Source organism: Echeneis naucrates, chromosome 1, assembly GCF_900963305.1.
Source record: "Echeneis naucrates chromosome 1, fEcheNa1.1, whole genome shotgun sequence".
NCBI lineage: Eukaryota > Metazoa > Chordata > Actinopteri > Carangiformes > Echeneidae > Echeneis > Echeneis naucrates.
Genome location: NC_042511.1, coordinates 19,731,988 through 19,745,541, shown reverse-complemented (window position 1 = coordinate 19,745,541; position 13,554 = coordinate 19,731,988).

Below are 13,554 nucleotides of genomic sequence, written 5' to 3'. Positions count from 1 at the left end.
AAGTGGTAGCAGAACAAATCACCTGCCATTTAAACACTAGCTCATTTGCTCTGCACCCAATGCAAGTTGCAAAGGATATACTTGGTATTGATGTAGCTATGATCGAAGAGCTCAGTACAACACTTAACTAATCCCATTACCAAAATTTTTAACCTCTCGATTTCTTAGCGAATGTTTTGAAGTGTTTGGAAGTTGGCCAAAATTGAAATGTGGAGATCCCCTTTCTACCTGCAATTACAGACCTATCAGTATCCTACCTACAGTATCAAAGGCTGCAGTGAAAGTGGTAGCAGAACAAATCACCTGCCATTTGAACACTAGCTCATTTGCTCTGCACCTAATGCAAGTTGCAAAGGATATACTTGGTATGGATGTAGCTATGATCGAAGAGCTCAGTACAACACTTAACTAATCCCATTACCAAAATTTTTAACCTCTCGATTTCTTAGCGAATGTTTTGAAGTGTTTGGAAGTTGGCCAAAATTTAAATGTGGAGATCCCCTTTCTACCTGCAATTACAGACCTATCAGTATCCTACCTACAGTATCAAAGGCTGCAGAGAAAGTGGTAGCTGAACAAATCACCTGCCATTTGAACACTAGCTCATTTGCTCTGCACCCAATGCAATTTGGTTTCAGAGCCGATTATTTGACTGAAAAAGCCAACTGTCTTCTAATAGAAAAAAATCAAATCTCTATTGGATAAAGGTGGTGTCGTTGGAGCTGTGTTCCTTGACCTCAAGAAGGTGTTTTATACTGTTAATCATAGAATTCTCATGTCTAAGTTATCTAGTGTCCTCAGTCTGTCTGTGCTGAACTTCCCTTGCTGCCTGTCATTCTGCCTTCATGTATGTCTTATTATGGTTTTGTTTTTATTGTATCATATTTTACATACTGTGCATGCTTTTCGTGTCTGTGTTATGTCTGTGCTTCTGCTTTGCATGTTCTAGTTATTCTAGTTATTGTCTAACAATGCAGCTCAATGTGGTCTTATTCAATCTACTTTTCAATTAACATTAAGCTCACAAAGGAATCAATTTGTTGATTATCATTTAGAAGTAGACATGTATTAAAATGCCATTGTGCATGTGTAGAACTAACGTTCTTAAAGCATATGTTCATCGAAATGGGGGCATGATCAGAAATAACAATAACACCATATTTACAAGTTGTGGCCAAGATTCTCCCCACACAATGACCACACCACCACTGATTTTCTGCAAGACCTTTTATTGAACACAAAATACTTTGAACATAAATTGCTTGGTCCTCTGCCTCCAGAAAACATCTTCCATGTACTCTCTATTGCAGCTACTACTACAGGTAGAAAGAGCCCATTACTATGTGCTCTCATACAGCTGAACTTAATCCCTTTCACCTGGCGCTGCAGAGCCTCCACATACCCCTAACACTCAACTAACGCCGGGGAGCCCACCGGCCCAACCAACACCCCTCCCTCCTCCTGAGAGTGGAACAGGAAGTGGGCCACGGCTATCGTGGCCCCGGCCTGTGGATCACGTCAGAGAGTAATATACAGTACAACCCTTCTTGTCAAACTTGACAGGTCCATTGATCTTAGTTGACCTTTTGACCCTGCCCTAGGTGACCAATGAGAAATTTTCCCTGCCCCTTAACCACTCCCCTAAAAAACCAATGAGATCTTTCCATGGCGGATACTAGAAGAAGCCGGGGCATTTTTACAGGTGAGGTCAGTCAAGGGGCCAGCAACGTCTGCAAAGTTCAGAATGAACTTATACCCAGCCAGACCCAAGAATTGTCTCACCTCGTTTTTGGTCTTGGGCCAAGGGCAGGCTGCAATTGAGAATGTTTTCTCCACTTGTGGCAGCACCTGCACTCCGCCCAAGTGGTACCCCAGATACCGTACCTCCATCCGTCCAACAGCGCACTTCTTCGGATTGGCTGTGAGCCCCACTTGCCTCAATTGGCTCGATTGGCTCGATTTGACTCTAGCACCGCTGTCACATGTCACAATGCTCCACCAACTGTTGCTGTGGATGATAACATCTTCCAGGTAGGCGGCAGCATACTCAGCGTTTGGGCGCAGCACCCGGTCCATGAGGCGTTGGAAGGTAGTTGGGGCCCCAAACAATTCGAAAGGCAGTGCCACAAATTGATACAAACTGTACAGAGTGGAGAAAGCAGTTTTTTCCCTGGACTCTGGAGACAAGGGAATCTGCTAGTAGCCCTTGGTCAAATCCAGTGTCGTGAAAAAATGAGTGGTACCTAGCTGATCCAGGAGTTCATAGACCCAGGGCATGAGGTTGGCATCGAACTGTGACACGTCAGTCACCTTGCGATAGTCCACACAGAACCAGATCGATCCATCTTTCTTCAGCACCAGAATGATGGGGCTACTCCAGGCGCTGTGGGACTCTTCTGTTACCCCCATCTTCAGCATGGCTTTTAATTCTATGAACCATTTTTCTTTTGTGTTCAGGTAATCGCCTGGGCGGGTCTTGACATGGTGCTGTATGAGTTTAGTGCACCCTTGCAGAGGAGAGCACACATCCACAAAACGCCTCTGCAACTGGGGTTAGGAATGGTGAGAGAAGGTTGTCACAAGGGAGTGTGACCACAAAGGGTCCTTGCCTTGAGTTTTGCTCTCAGGTCCAGGACGTATTGAACCTTGTTTTTATTGGGGCTTGGACCATCCTCCCAGGTTTCTTTAAGCAGGTCCAGCACCCCTTGTGGCTTCCTGCTGAATAGCAGTTCGAAGGGAGAAAATCCCGTGGAGGCCTGGGGAACCTCTCGCACTTCAAACAACAGAGGGTCTAGCCACCTACCCCATGCACGAACTTACAGATCATGGATTTCAAAGTCCTATTCAGCCACTCCACCAGCCTGTCGGTCTGGGGATCAAGGGAGAGAGTAGAGAATGTGAATCCAAGATGTGAACTTGAGCTAAATCCAAATTTTTTGTGTAAAAAAAACAGTTAATCCCGCTTCACCAAATCAAATGCTTTCTTAGCATCGAGTGACAAAAGCACCTCAGAAGTGTCGGATGGAGTGGGATTATGAAGGCTATTCATTAGTCTACGAATATTAAAAAATTACTGAAGCTTTTAATAAATCCAGTCTGATCATCAGAGACTACAGAGGGTAAAACATTTTCTAAATGGAAGGTTAACTTTTGGCAAGCAATTTACTGTAAACATTCAATAAAGAAATGGGTCAAAAACAGTTACATACTAGAATATTTTAATCTTTTTTAGAGATTAAGGATATAACAGCTTGTCTCATTGTTTCAGGTAGTGAGCCGAAGTTAAATGATTCTTCATAGACTGAAAGTATGACAGGAGCAAAGTTCATTGGCAAATGTTTTAAAGAATTCACTTGGATATTTGCTCAGTCTAAATTGGTGTCAGTTTTCTTGTCAATTATGGGAGTATTAAGGCTGCTAAAAATTTGTCAAACAAAGATTCACCATTACTAGATTCTGTGGTATAAAGCTTTCATTAATACCTGTGGAAACATTGATCTTTAAAGGATTTGTAAATTTTGTAACTGTGTAAATTTAACGCCCACCAAATTGTTTATCACAGTTATAGCTTGAGTGGCATTTCCTGAGCCAAAGTCTTGCCACTCGTTTCGCCATATTTGTATGTCTTATGCCTTGATTTATTTATTTATTTTCAGCATGCCTTGTGGACAAGAGATTAAATTCAATTTGAAGGGTTAATTGTTGCTTAAACAAATCAGGTGAGTGTGGGCCAATATCTCATCAGGTTGAATGATAACTTTGGTTATTTTTTCGAGGTGTTCACTTAGGACTTTATTAATATGGGAACTATATGATATGATTTGTTCCCCAAGATAAACGTTCATTGATTCCCAAATTCCAGGACATTCCTGGGGTTTGATTGTGCGCTCAATATTCAGTTATCTTTTTTGAAATAAACTGTACAAAACCAGCATCAGAAAGAAATGCATTGAAAGGCCATGGACGATAACTAGCATATGTGGTTGGTATGCATCAATAGTGGTGCATGATCAGATATCATTATGTCTTGACATTCACATTACCTGAAGTACTTCACTGTCAACAAAAAAATTATCTATCCGTGAATTTGTTTTATATGCTGGTGAGTGGAAAGAGTAGCCTCTGTATGTAGGGTTTCGGAAGCGCCCAGTGTTAGCCATGCTGTATGAATCAAGAAATAGTTTAATGGCCTGAGATGCTTTAGGTAAGGTTGTAGTTTTGGGTGAGCTGTGATCCAGAGTTGGTGATAACGCACAGTTCATATCCTCTCCTAATATGAGGTGCTGCATATTTATGTTGGGTAAATGCGAAAAAAAACAAACAAACAAAAAAACCAAGTAGTGCTAAAAAAAAGTGCTGTCATCCCCATACAGATTTCCCAGTGCGACAGGGGTGTAATTTAATTTGCCTACTACTATTATATAGTGACCAGCAGAGTCAGCCTCAACACCGGACATGACAAATGGGACATTAATATTGATAAGAATAGCAGTTTCTCTAGATTTGGAGTGAAAGTTGGAATGGTAAAATTGGCCCACCCATCCTCCTCTTATTCTAAAATGATCAAAGTTGTTCAAATGGGTCAAATGGAGGAAGGCAATCACGAAATTGAGTTGATTCAGATGTGAAATTACTTTTTTACCACTGGATGGTTTAAGGATCCAACTAACAAAGGTTACCTCGCAACCCCTTGATTTATTCATGTTCACATTCAAATGCAGCGGAGTGAATGTTCTGAGATACAGTAGTTGAGTATGTATAAAGGGAGACGTTTCCACTGACAAATTAACAGACAAAAGCAGAAAAGAGCGAAACGTCAAGTTAAAGTTGGGTGCAATGGTTTCCCTTCCCCTGTCACCTAGAGGAACATGGTGACTACTAAACCCCTCACAAAAATACACATTTAGTGTTTGTGTGAGGAAACAATATTGCAATATTAAACAAAATTATTTAAAGAGACCCAAGAGATCCCCTGATGAGCAAGCACTTGGTGACAGTGGCAAGGAAAAACTTCCTTTAAGAGGCAGAAACCTTGGGCAGAACCAGGCTCGGGGGGCGGGGTGAGCATCTGCCCTGACCGATTGGGATGAGAGAAGAATCTCTTCTTCTCTCTTCCCAACCGGTCGAGGCAGAGACTTAGGGAAACATGGCTGTTGGTATGTTGGCGCATGCAAGAAAGAGAGAGAGATGCTCAGTCCTTCTCCCAGCAGCCTAAGCCTATAGCAACATAGCTGTATGAGCTTTTTAACTTTTTAACTATAAGCTCTGTCATACAGAAAGGTTTTAAGCCTGGTCATGAAATTGCGACTCAGACCAATACTTGAAGTTGGTAGATAGTGTCGGTCAAGTTGGTAGAAGAGAAGCCTGATTACTGAAAGATATGCCTCCAGATTAATCTCGGAGACTCTAGGAACCACAAGTATACCTCCATCGAGAGAGCGGAATGGCCTTCGAGGATAGTAAGGAACTATGAGCCGCCATCCACTCTCTGCCGCTAAGGTGCGGAAGCGGATGGCGTAGTCACTGACCGACCCATCGGTCTGTGTCAGCCCGACTAGTTCTCTGGCCTTTTCCCGGTCTGTGGTTACTGGGTCGAACGTTCTCTGGAGAGCCGCTTGAAAATCTCGGAGTGAGTGACAAAGTGGGGAATCACGACCCCATTCCGCCGTGGCCCATGCCCTTGCTCTCCCGGTCAGATGGGACACCATAAAAGCAATCTTTGCTCGGTCAGTGGAAAAGGCATGGGGAGAATGCTCGAAGTGAATAGAGCAGTCTATCAAAAACGCCTTGCAAAGTCCGGGCTCCCCCGAGAATTGTTCTGGAGGCGCCAGTCTGAGGCCGACCCCAGCAACGGGCGCAGCCTGAACGGCAACCACGTTCGAAGCCGATGGTTCAATGGGTGCGGCGGCGGCTTGCCGCGGATGTCCGGCCAGGGCCTGCACCTGGGTTGACAGTTGGTCCAGCCGTGCAAACAGCGCCCCCTGGAACGCCTCCTGGTGGGTCAGTCGCGCTTCCTGGGACCGTAGTGTGGCCATCAGCTGGGCCGCCTCTGCTGAGTCCATACTGGCCAGTGTGTACTGTCAGGCTGGGACTCACACAGGACTCAGGAGCAGAGGTTTGGTCAGTCACAGACTTTATTCTTGGTAGCAATGACCTCAGAACCGAGTGAATAAAGGAAACCAGGCTATGAAACCTTAACTGTAGCGGGGAGTCACGAGGGAAAAAGGGGAACAACACAAAACTCTCCGTAGGGAGGAAAACCTGACTAAACAAAAGAAAACTCACTCGCGCTATTAAGCGGAGGATCAAGGTAACTCTATAAAAATGTATAAAAACTCAAAATCACTCTCGAGGAGGAAAAACACAAAAGCTATGAACATTAATCTAAATAACAGATTGTACAAACAAAAAAAATCGCTCATATAGAGGAAAAACAAAAGCAACATGGAGTCTACGGTTCATGTAAATTTCAATCGGCATTATTTTATTTTCATATGTAACCCCCTCACCCTGTTCGTATCGTCAATGTAAATTTTGTCAATAAAAAAAAAACCAAAACAACAACAACAAAAAAACCATGGAGTCTATGGTTGCGATTGGTTGCAATAGTTATTTCTTTCTATTATTCATCATGCTTCAGTTGATAAATAAACCAAGAGGGACATGGAGAAGAATACACCATCGACGTCTGTTGTCTCTTGTGAATTTTTTGTGGTTTTTCTTCTCAGACTTCTCCACATCCTCTTGCTCTCTGGGGGTCGCCATTGTTGTTTGATTCAATGTGCAAATGATGATGTGAAGCATTCTGGGAAATTTTCACTAGCCCTTCCTCAGGAAGTCAGCATTGGAAAATCCTCGATCTGAAGGGCTAGATTCATAGCCCCCACCCCTCGTTACGCCCACTACCCTCACGGGAATGTGCAAAATATAGGGGTAGAGAATGTATTGGGACTGGGCCAACGTCTTTGTCGCGGCATTCACAATGGCCTACAGCCATTTAAAATTGTCCAGTTATTTGTAGCCTATGCAGGACAGAGTTCTTTATTTTGACACAGAAGGCCTCATTTACACCACTAGAAACAGACAAGACACACTGCCTCTGAATAATTACCGAGGAGTTTTGACAGACAAATTAGAGGGAGACAGCATACAGGAATTTGTGGCCGCTGGTCCTAAAAGTTATGCTTATCAAACTAGGAAAAAAATAGTGCTTAGGGTGAAAGGTATTACACAGACACATGATTGCTTTCAAAGAGTCAACTTTGTCAGCGTCAGAGGGCTTTGTGAGACAATGTGCTGAGAGGGCACCAGAAGGAGGAGGAGAGGGAGAACATTGTGCATGATAAAAAGGGATTTTTTCCTAAAAACTCTTCATTTCAGAAAAAGTTTGGCATTGTGTTTGACAGGAGATAGTTGCTGCCTTTGGGTCATACTTTTGGTTTAAAAAAAAAAAAAAAAAGAAAAATGTCACCACAAAAAATATTTTTTAGACTGAAGTGTGTGAACATTACCCTTTTCTTTATGCCTGGTTTGTTATGAAAAGCATCAAGTAGAGCTGACAAACTGAGAACAGGAAAGTATATAGTATAACGATTGTTAATGGCTTTGTTTTTCACTCTTAGGATTACATTGGCATTTGATTATGTTTTTATAGTATCACAGGACTATATTATGTTATTTCCACGTTTCCACATTTCCAAAACAATTACTCAGTCCAATGCAAAATAATGCTGTTCAGTTAAATTATTCTGATGACATGGCTCTAACGCATGATACAGGTTGAAATTAAATGTGTAAATGCAATAATAAAAACATCATCATTCTTCCAACTCTTCATTTCTTCAGTCTGATTTCAGTTCACCAGCATACCATCTGTGGCACCAATTCCCCTTTTCCTCCAAACTGTTCATACGCATGGGTCAAAGTTTGTATAGGGGTGCACACATTTTCCCATGTCAGGGCCAGACAAACAGACTGGGACTCACAAAGCAGACCGGAGGCAAACAGATAGGGAGAAGTGTTTTAATAAACAGTCCAGGTTCGATACACAGGTAGGCAGTCAGCACAGGTGGCAGTACAAAATCACAAGGAACCAGAAACCCCTGTATCTACAAGAATAGCTTGTCAAATTCTCTCACACAGTGGTGGGCAAATGGGTAAATTAGTGCTCACAAACCAGCATTAAACAGAAGACAAGAATAAATTGTGTTGCATTCACCAAGGCCCAAATCCTGCAGAAAGGCTGAACAGTGGAAAAGTGGCAGAAGGTTGATTTTTCTGATGAATCATCTATTGAACTGCATCCCAATCACCACTAATACTGCAGAGCACCTGTTGGAGCCATCATGGACCCAAGATCCACCCAGAAAACAGTCAAGTTTGGTGGAGGAAAAATCATGGTTTGGGGTTACATCCAGTATGGGTGTGTGCGAGAGATTAGCAGAGTGGATGGCAACATCAACAGCCTGAAGTACCAAGAAATTCTTGCTGCCCATTACATTCCAAACCGCAAGAGAATGCAAATTCAGCAGGATGGTGCTCCTACTCATACTTCAGCCTCCATGTCAAAGTTCCTGAAAATGAAAAAGGTCAAGGTGCTCCAGGATTGGCCAGCCCAGTCACCAGTCATGAACATTTTTGAGCATGTCTGGGTTAAGATGAAGGAGGAAGATGGAAGATGAAACCAAAGAATCTTGATTAATTCTGGGAGTCCTGTAAGACTGCTTTCTTTGCCATTCCAGATGACTTCATCAATAGGTTATTGGAGTCATTCCCAAGATGAATGGATGCAGTCCTCCAACCTCATGGGAGTCATACACGATAATAATTCTTTTTCCCAAGGCACCATGACTTTATATTCTTATGTTATTGTAGTATGTTTGTATATACAAAATAAAGTATAATTTCTACCATACATTATTTTATTTTTGTATACGACAAGACTTTTGCCCAAGCAAAATCTGACCTTACTGTCCTAATTAAATGATAAAAATTAATGATAGACGACTTTATTGTGGTATAATAAAAATAATCTAAAGGCCTTTGCCTTTCATATAAGCCATTTCTGATTCCAATTGATCAACTATAAATAAGGCATTATTTGTTGTTTTGACAACTTCCCTAACAAGACTTTTTTCAGGGACTGTGTTAATGGTTGTTACTATTATGTCTTGAAATATGTTGAAGCAATATGTAGAAAATCATGTCTGCCTCTAAGTTTGCTAAAAAGGTCTTTCTTTCCAAATTACGTATTTGCCTTCCACCAATTACTTATTATTTATTACTAAAATTATGCAAAACTGTGTTTAACATGAATTACTAATGTAAATAACATAATCAATTATCAGTTGATAGAAATTCTATCAACTGTTTATCATTGAGATGCTTTTAATCATATATCTAACAAACTGAACTTGGAACATAATGCTCCAAATAAAATTATAAATTATAAAATATAAGTGCCAAAACCCAAAGATCCAACTCAAGATGGAATAACTAGACCAAACTCTTTATAAAATTATTCAAAGATACCCAACAGATCCCCCGATGAGCAAGCACTTGGCAACAGGGGCAAGGAAAAATTTCTTTTGTGAGGCAGAAACCTCGGGCAGAAGCAGGCTCGGAGAGGCGGCCATCTGCCTTGACCGATTGGGTTGAGAGAGGGAGAGAGTGAGAGAGCGAAAGTAAGAGTGACAGAGGCAGGGGGGGTGAGCGTCAGGAGAGAATGAGAGCAGGAGAAAGGGATATTCAAAACAGGTGTAGGCAGGAACGTGATGCTGCATGAAGTTCATGGAGATGATGCTGTATGGAATTCATGAGGATATGGGAGCAGCAGGTGTTGCAGGAACATGGGATAGCGATGAGTCATCACCTGCAGGATGAGGATGGGAAGAGACAGGAGAGGAACTGGGAGAGACAGAGACTTCGGGAAAACATTGCTAGTGAATGCAGTACACATGCTTAGAACTGGGAGAAATGGGGATTTCGGAGAAGCATTATTATTGTCAGCGCATGCGGGGGGGGTTTAAGCCTGGTCTTGAAAATTTGTACCTGTTAATATTCGTGCAGCAGCATTCTGCATCAACTGAAGGCCTTTCAAAGATTTGTTTGGACATCCAGATAATAATGAGTTACAGTAGTCCAGTCTGGAAGTTACGAATGCATGGACTAGTTTTTCTGATATTTCTGATTTTCCGATTGTTTCTCAGGTGGAAGAAAGTTTCCCCACTGACTTGTTTCATGTGAGGGACAAAGGACATGTCCTGGTCAAAAGTTACTCCAAGGTTACTTACAGTGGAGCTGAAAGCCAAAGTAATGCCAGCTAGACTGAAATTATCATATACAGTTTCTCTGAGGTGCGTCAGTTTTGTCTGAATTTAGAAGTAAAAGGTTACAAGTCACCCAGACTCCTGCCTCCTGCCACACAAGCTGGACAACACACAAGAGGGAGGGGGAAAGAAAAAAGAAAACCCAAAACAAAAGCAACAAAACCCAGACCCTGACAGATATCTATCCAATAAATAGGATTTGAACTATTTTAGTGCAGTTCCTTTAATCCTAATCTCATGTTCCAGTCTCTGTCATAAAATATTATGGTAATATTATGGTAAATGCAGCACTAAGATCTAGGAGGGGAAGCATGGACACAGATCCATTGTCTGAAGCCATTAGAATATCATTGGAAACTTTGTGGGCAGCGCAGCGGCGCAGTGGTTAGCGGGTTTGTATGCTCTCTCCGTGTCTGCATGGGTTTCCTCCCACTGTCCAAACACATACCTGTCTAGGTTAACTCGTGACTCTAAATTGTCTGTCGGTCTGAATGTGAGTGTGAGTGGTTGTGTGTCTTTGTGTGTCTTTGTGTGTTGGCCCTGTGATGAACTGGCAACCTGTCCAGGGTGTACCCTGCCCCTTGCCCGGAATATTGGATAGGATTGGCTCCGGCAACCCCGCGACCCCAAACCAGTCTTAAATCACAACAGACTTAAATCACTGCTTACATCTGAATATTTTGCTTGCATTTTTTTATTGCATCATCTTTCCTTCTGATTTACTCCCCCCATCCCTGCCTTTCCTCTCCTTCACACTCTCTCTCTCTCACTCTGTCTCTCTCTTCAACCCAACCAGTGGATGCCTGCCTTCCCTGAGCCTAGTTCTGCCCCAGATTTTTGATATGATTTGATATAGCTTCAATACCAACAGGTCAATGAGTTCATGCAAATTATTAAAAGACATTTGTGTGATTGAATCTATTTAGGATAATCTATCTAACGATTGTTAGGTGGTGTAGCACACTGGTGGAATATCCTGGTTGTGTGCTTTCACAGTTAGAATGATGTCATGTGACACTTACTGTCACGTTGATGTGCTGATGTTGAGGGTGGTGGTGTGGGAAAGAGGACACAAATGCAGGAGCCAAGAGAAACCAGGCTGAGGTGAAATGAATATTTTTAATGAACAAAACCAAAAACTACAGACAGATGGAGGGAACGACAGGAAGACAAGCAGAGAGACATGGACAAAGAGGGACTGGCCAAGGGACACAGGCAGCGAGACATCAAGACAACATCACCAAGTGAACCAGGAAGTAAATCAACGGGGAACACGACAGAACTCGAAACATGATAGAACTCAAACCCCGACAGTGAAACACAAACCAGACCAAACTTTACCACAATTCCTGCACTCCTCAGAACTCCATAAATAAAAAAACTAGAATAATTTAATCATGTTAGCTGCACATGTCCATTTAGAAGACCCACGCCTATACTCTCAGTTACTGCATGGATAGCGAGGCAAAAAATTTTATATATTGCATGCCTTTTCACATGCCTTTTGTTGCAGAATGTGTTATCAGTACCAGTGGTACCCTATGATCAAAAATTATCCTTCAGTTTCCTCCTGTTGAGATGCTGTGTTGTAAATTATCCTCTGAGCCTTTTAGCAGTACAAACATTGGACATTTACCATTCAGGAATTAGGCTAATGAGGTATTAATAGTTGGTAGAACCCTTTTGACTGAAACACATGCTCTGGATTTCTTATGATTTGTTTCCAGATGTAAATTTACATTAACTGCACTTGGGTGTCTTCTCCTACTCTTTATTGTCTCCCCATATCTGCCCCTACAAACCTCCAGCGCAAGTATAAACTGTCACAAAAATACATCTGCACCTCTCCACTTCATTTTGTCACTTTGTTTTCTCTTCAGCCTCAATGTTAGCTAATGACTCTCTCCTTAATTCAGTGGCAAAAATATTGCAGCTGCCTTTTAAGATGATTTAAATCAAATATGATCATACCTGAGATGATTAACATGTATGATCACTGTCACACATGCTCCCCTGTCATATATTTTCTCTCTGTCTTGCACCATTGAGGTCATTCTCTCAGAAAAATACCCCCTCCATTAGATCAAGAAATAACCATTTTAATAACACACATTGTGCAAGAGAGTGGGAGATATTGATGTGGCGTTTCAAGAAAAAGAGCTGATGAAGTTCTATTTATGGTTCACAAAAGTGCCTCTCATCTCTTCCATTATTATAGGAGGCAAATACTGCAGGCAACATAGTGCTTTAAAAGGTGTGCATGTGTCTAAGTGCATGTGTGTGTAGGCGCACAGTTTTGTTAATTCAGTACAGCCTCAGTTATACACTGAACATTAGTGTTACATAAAAGTCTTAGTTGTCTTTAACAGTTGTGATGTTAACAAGTTACTTAAAACAATACCAAAAAATTTACATACCTACCTAACAATATGTTTGCATAACTCCCTCTAATCCAACGTGGTGGCTGGGAGTGACACTGGCAATCCCAGGTGCTCTCCCTGCCAGGGTTAAATGCTAATTGCTTGATATTCATTTTCTACTGGTAAAAATTTTTTCAAACCCAAAATGAACTATTTACTGTGATTTGATATTTGTCATATTATTTGATTGTTTGCATATCACTCCTTTATCCAATCTGGCCTCTGTCTCATGGATGTTAGCGCTGTTGCCCCACAATAAGAAGTTAAATTACTGAGCCTGGGGCCTTTCCGTGGAGAGTTTCAATGTTCTCCCTGTGCCTGCGTGAGTTTCCTCCAGCTACTCTGAGTGGTTGTTTGTCTCTGTCTGTCTCTGACCTGTCCAGGATGTACCCTGCTCTCGCCCAGTTTGAGCTGGGATTGGCTCCAGCACCCTCCTCAACCTGGAAACAGATAGGCAGAGGAAGATGAATGAATGAATGTGTGGACAGATTTTAATGTCTGATCTGCATTCACTGTCTTGTACAAGGTGGCACCACATCCCTCTGCCGAATGTTGACAAGCTGTGAAAACTTTTCACCACTTGCATCTCTGTGTGAAAGTCAAAAAAAAAAAAAAAAACAGAAACAGATAAGAATAGATAATGTTTGGTCTAATTTATTTTTCATAACTTTCAAACATACTGTGACACTGTATGCTGTGTGTGATGTGGAAATCACAGTTTTGGTATTTATACTGTCATTTATTATAATTTATTATTATTTTGAGCCACGATCTTTTTCTGCACTTTTTACATATGCTTAATGTGT